Raw genomic sequence first — 6,352 nt, forward strand, 5'->3', positions numbered from 1 at the left:
TGAGCACGATTCCGGAAAAGGAGTGGTTTGTGATGATGCAACCTAACATCACATCTGCCCAGCCATCTTCATCTCTTATGCTCTCACACCCGTTTCCGTCTCTGACATCACCCTTATCACCCTTGATGTCATTTCCCTCATTGATTCTGACGTCTTTCTCTAGGTTCCTAGAGGACATAATTACTGCCCCCTTTCACCTTCTAGTCCTCCGAGCTCATACCCCCTCCAGGGCCCGATGTTTTATCTCCCTACTGACCCTGACGGCATCACCATTCACAGTCCTTAACATCAGACATTCCTTCGTTTCTTAGCCCCTGACCCCGATCCCTGCATTTCCTCCTCTGCCCAACATCTTAGCCACCTGTTATGCAACTCCCCTGGCATCGTTTCTTCTCATTTATAACCTCAGCCCTTATCCTTAACTGACAACTTCCTGAAGCCAGTTTCTCGAATTCCCCACCAACAGACCACCTGAGGTGCCTTCTACAAAAGAGGATGCTTCAGTCTTCAAAAGGAGTAAATCCTGATCCAACAGAATGATTTCTGCTGTCACTCAGAGTTGCTGAACCCTTGATCCACGCAGAGGACTTTCACAATAAGTAAGGGACAGAGTGTCTGAGCCCACTGCCCACAATTTGTTCTTGTCCGCCTTCTGAGTGTCTGAGCTACCTTTACAATGAATGGATTTGACAGAATTTTTGTTTCTGAGCTCCCCATCAAAGAAGAATGGGTTAGTTACCCTCAGAGACTTGAAATATGTCATCCATAGAATGGACTCGTCCAGCCTGTTAAGGATCAGCACCCCAAATACAGAGTAGATCTGTTAACTTTTGGGATACAGTATGGTGAAAAAGTGAAAGTGTTACTAGTCTCTCAGTTGTGTCTGATTCTTTGCAATCTGATGGACTAGCTTGCCATGGGATTCTCCAGTCAAGAATACTGGAGTGGGTTGTCATTACCTTCTTCAGGGGATCTTCTCAACCTATGCGTTGAACCCAAGTCACTTGCACTGTAGGCAGATTCTTTACTGTCTGAGGCACCAGGGAAGCCCCCTTACAGAGGACAGTTAGAATAGATTTACCCTAATTCCTAAGAGCCCTGGGATTTTTCAGAATGCTCAATGAGCATTGTCTTCTTTCTTAAAGTTACCAGTTGCATTAGCCCCTAAAAGAGAGCCAGCTTGTCCTTAGAAACTTTCAAGTCAGTCATTGAATTCTCTAACAATGAAAGTACTAGGTGGGATCTTCTTTTGATATAAAGCTGTTGCATCTACCGTGGAAATCTGTTGTTTGGTGTAGCCACCTTTATTAGTTATTTTAACTAGATCTGGATAAGTTGCTGCCACTTCTACATTAGCACTTGTTACTTCAACTTGCGCTTTTAGGTTCTGGAGACAGTGTTTGTTAACACTCATGATCCAGCCTCTGCTAGATTCAGACTTTTCTTCTGCAGCTTCCTTCACCTCTCTCAGGCTTAACAGGACTGAAGAGAGTTACGGCCTTGTTATGGTTTAAGCTTTGGCTTAAGGGAATGTTGTGGGTGGTTTGATCCTCTATCCAAACCACTAAAACCTTCTCCATATCCACAGTCAGGCTGTTTCTCTTTCTTATCATTTATGTGTTCACTGGAGCATCACTTTTAATTTCTTTCAAGAACTTTCCCTTTGCATTCACAACTTCAGTAACTGGTTACAAGGGATCTACATTTCAACTTGCCTCAACTTCTGATGTGCCTTCCTCACTAAGTGTAATCATTTCTAGATTTTTATTTGAAGTGAGAGACTCTTCCTGTCACTTGAACACTTCGAGGCAATTCTAAGTTTATCAAGTGGCATAATTTCAATATTATTATGTCTCAGGGAAAGAGAGGCCTGAGGAGAGGGAGAGGGACAGAAAGTAGGGCAGTTTGAACACACATTTGTCATTTAAGCTTGTCATCCTAGAGTCATGGATTATTGGTAACATCAAAGATCACTGATCATAGATCATCATAACAAATACGATAATAATGAAAAAGTTTGAAATATTGCAAAAATTACTGTAATGTGACACAGAGATAGGCAGTGAGCAAATGCTACTGCAAAAATGGTGCCAACAGACTTGCTGAATGCTGAGTTGCCCACAAACCTTCAATTTGTTAAAAAGAAAAAATAAAACCCATGATACAGAAGGAGACTCATAGACACAGAAAACAAACTTAATAGCTACCAAAGTAGGAGGGGTTATTTGGGAGTATGGGATTAACAGATGCACATTACCACACATAAAATAGATAAACAACAATGACCTACTATATAGCACAAGGAACTATATTCAATATTTTGTAATAAACTATAATGGAAATGAATAAAGAAAAAACTCACAATATCTGTAAAGCACAATAAAGCACAATTAAAATGAGGGATGCCTGTACTAAGAGTTGGGGGAAGTCAGAAGTGGTTTGCAATACTTCCCTGGTAAGTTGGCTGGTAAAGAATCCACCTGCAAAGCAGGAGATGCCGGTTCAATTCCTTGGTTGAGAAGATCCCCTGGAGAAGGGATAAGATACCCACTTCAGTATTTGGGGGCTTCCCTGGTGGTTCAGACAGTAAAGAATCTGCCTGCAATGCATGAGACCTGGATTCCATCCCTGGGTTGGGAAGACATCCTGGAGGAGGGCCTGTCAACCCACTCCAGTATTCTTTCCCGGAGAGTTCCCATGGACAGAAGAACCTGGTGGGCCCCAGTCCATGGGGTTGCAAAGAGTCAGACATGACTGAATGACTAAGCACAATAAACTATAATGGAAAAGAATTGAAAAAAAGAAAAAGACTCACGATATCTGTAAAGCACAATAAAGCAAAGCACAGTTAAAATTAGAGGTGCCTGTATTAAGAGTTGGGGAGAGCAGAGGTGGTTCACGACAGTTCCTCAGACAATAGTTTCAGAGATGAGCATCCATACACAGGGCAGGAGGAGAAAAGCTCATGACCAGTATGGGCACATACTGGGAAACCAGGCACATAGTTACAGCTTTCACTGATTGGTTGAGCAAGGAGCAGGAGGGGATGTGAAGCTTGTTGCAAAAGAATGGGAAGAGCTGAAATGTCTTATGGCTCAGTCCATCTAAAGTCTATCATGCCTACCTCAGATCCATTAAGAAACCACAGCCAAAGGACTCAGGGTTTTTCTGCAGTAGATCCTGCCTTGTATAATTTCTTGGGGAGATTTCACCAAGACAAACTTCATAGGAAATCACAGGTGAGGCAATGACTGGCATCCGGGCTCTACAGTCTCATAGTGGATAATGCTGATGAAGATGACCTATTGCCAAGACAGAAACTGACCCCAACAATTCTAGATATATTTCTGAGATCAGCCCCACTGCCCTGCCATTCCATTTTCCAGGGGATCTTCCTGACCCAGGGATCAAACCTGGCTCTCCCACATTGTAGGCAGACTCTTTCCTGTCTGAGCCACTAGGGAAGGCCCTGCATCCACAAAATGGACTTGTCTGACTTTTGCCATATCCAGATTTCCTATGCCTGGGATAGACATGAAAAGATTTCACACTGTCCACATATGTACTAGTTTTAGCCCTCTGAGAATCTGAGCCTCCATGCAAAAAGAGAGGTACTTATTTACCTCTCAAAGTGTCTGAGCTCTGATCACATTCTACAGTTTGTGACACATCATCATAGTTGTTCTATGCAGGCTCTTGTTTTACTTACTCTTGTATTCCTGCACCCGACTATCATTCTTTCCTTCCCACAGTTAACTATGTTATTGAGTTTTATGTGTATCTCTTGGTGTGATTTCATATAAAATCAGTATTTTGTGTATATTTTTGATTAAAGTAAATGGTAGTGTTATTTTTTAAAACTTACTTGTTCAACCAGCATTATGTTTTTAAGATCCATCTGTGATAATTCCCTGGCAGTCCATTGGTTAAGACTCTACGCTTTCATTCTTGGGGCCCAGGTTTGATCCCTGGTCAGGAAACTAAGATCACACAAGTTGCACCACACAGCCAAAAACAAACAGAAACGAATGAAAGTTTTGTTGGGAATACACTGTAGTAATAGATTTGGGGCGAAATAATATATTAGCTGTGGAGGTTTTAAGATATGGTCATAAACTCTATGATAGTGTCCCCATCAGAAGTTGGAGCCTAGTTCCCTTGCCCTTGAGGGTGGGCTGGACTTGGTGAGTCCCTTGTACTGCACAGAACGAGCATGTCACTTCCAAGACTAGGTCATAAAAGGCACTTAGGTCTCCTGATCTCACAGACTGCTCTCTCTGTGGGACGGTAGCTGGTAGATCAGGCAGCAGCCCTATGGAGGAACTGAGGCCTCCTGCTAACAGCTATGTGAGCGTGCCTTCTTGGAAGTGGAGTCAAGCCTTCAGATAACTGCAGCCGCCTCCCACATCCTGACTGCAGCCTCATGAGAGATTCAAGGCCATAACACAGCTAAGCCGCTCCCAGAATTCTTACCCACTGAAACTTAGATAACGTCTATTGTTTTAAGTTTGGGAGTAATTTGACACCAATACATAACTGACACATCTTAAAATCTTCCCAGCAAAGAGCATGAAATGTCTTTATTGTGCCCAGCTTTGCATGAAATGTTCCCTTGTTCTTGAAGAGATTTCTAGTCTTTCCCATTCTATTCTCCAGGCAAGAATACTGGAGTTGGGTAGCCATTCCCTTCTCCAGGGGATCTTTCTGACCCAGGAATCAAACCCAGCTCTCCTGCATTGCAGGCAGATTCTTTACTATCTGAGCCACCAGGGAAGCTGCCTGGATAAGCCCTAGTTATGACTTTTTTAAAAAAACATACACTGTTGAACTCAGGTAGCTAATATTTTACTATAATTTTTACATCTATATTCATAAATGAAATAGGTCTGTAACTTTATTGTGTTGTATCTTCTTTATCTGGTTTTAGAATGAAGACTATACTAGCCTCAAAAAATGAGCTGAACAGCTTTTGCTTTTTTCCTATTTGCTGGAACAATTTGTACATTTGGGAATTAACAGTTCCTTGAAAGTTTGATAAACTGTATCTGTAAAACCATCTGGGTCTGTGCTTGAAGCTTTTGTTACAGTGAGATAGAGTGTCTTTATCATTTAAATTTTTCTTAAAACTTGTTACAAGTTTTCAATTTCTTTTTGCATCAATTTGAGCACATTTTAATTTTTCCAGAAACTTAAGCCTTATCTAGGTTTTACATACCATACTTAGCCCTTTGTGTCTAGTTTCCCTTTTTTGTTCTGTATTTTGCATTCTTTTAAAGCAGTCTTGGCAGAAGCCTATCAATATTTTCAAAGAACCAGTTTTTCATTTTGCTATTCTTTATCATTACTTTTGGAGAAGGCAATGGCACCCCACTCCAGTACTCTTGCGTGGAAAATCCCATGGACGGAGGAGCCTGGAAGGCTGCAGTCCATGGGATCACTGACTTCACTTTCACTTTTCACTTTCATGCATTGGAGAAGGAAATGGCAACCCACTCCCGTGTTCTTGCCTGGAGAATCCCAGGGATGGGGAAGCCTGGTGGGCTGCCATCTGTGGGGTCGCACAGAGTCGAACATGACTGAAGTGACTTAGCAGCAGCAGCAGCAGCAGCATTACTTTAAAAACTATCTTTGGCATTTATTTCCTTCCTTACAATATTTCCTTCATGAGTCATGGAGTCATGGGTTTATTCCTCTGCTCTTTCTCCATCTTTTTTATTTGAATGCTTAGATGATTTAGTTTTCAACCTTTCTTCTCTTCTGATGAATGTACTTAAAGCTGTATATTTTCTTTTAATAACTGATTTTGCTGTGTCCCAGAGATTTTGCATGTAGTGTTTTTATTATTAAGTTCTAAATATTTCTAAAGTTCCCTTATGATTTCTTTCTTCACCCAGAGGTTATTTAGTAGTTTCCAAAAATGGGAGTCGGGTTTTTTTTGGCCAGGCCATGTGGGATCTCAGTTCCCCTACCAGGGTCTGAACCTGGTCCATGGTAGTGAAAGCCCAGAATCTTAACCACTAGGTTGCCAGAGAACTCCTAGAGCCTTTTTGTGTGTGTGTGCAAGAAATAGCTTTTCATCATTGCTAATTTTAGGGCTTCCTAGATAGCACTAGTAGCAGCAGCAACATAAAATGAGTATTTCAGAAGATAGAACTTCTGTCATAGAGACGGTCAAAAGACCATAACTATATTCTTTCAGGTTCTAGGAGGTATGGGGGTCTTCAGGGAGTGCAGGCTGTCACATTGTTGGCAGGGCCCAGGGCAGCCAGCACAGGGCCTGGCCCCTGGTCCTGGGGGCCTACATGCTTCAGGTTTGGAGTCTGGGCTCCACCCAGTGGCAGCCTGGAAACAG

The sequence above is a fragment of the Ovis aries genome, chromosome X, assembly GCF_016772045.2.
Source record: "Ovis aries strain OAR_USU_Benz2616 breed Rambouillet chromosome X, ARS-UI_Ramb_v3.0, whole genome shotgun sequence".
Lineage (NCBI taxonomy): Eukaryota > Metazoa > Chordata > Mammalia > Artiodactyla > Bovidae > Ovis > Ovis aries.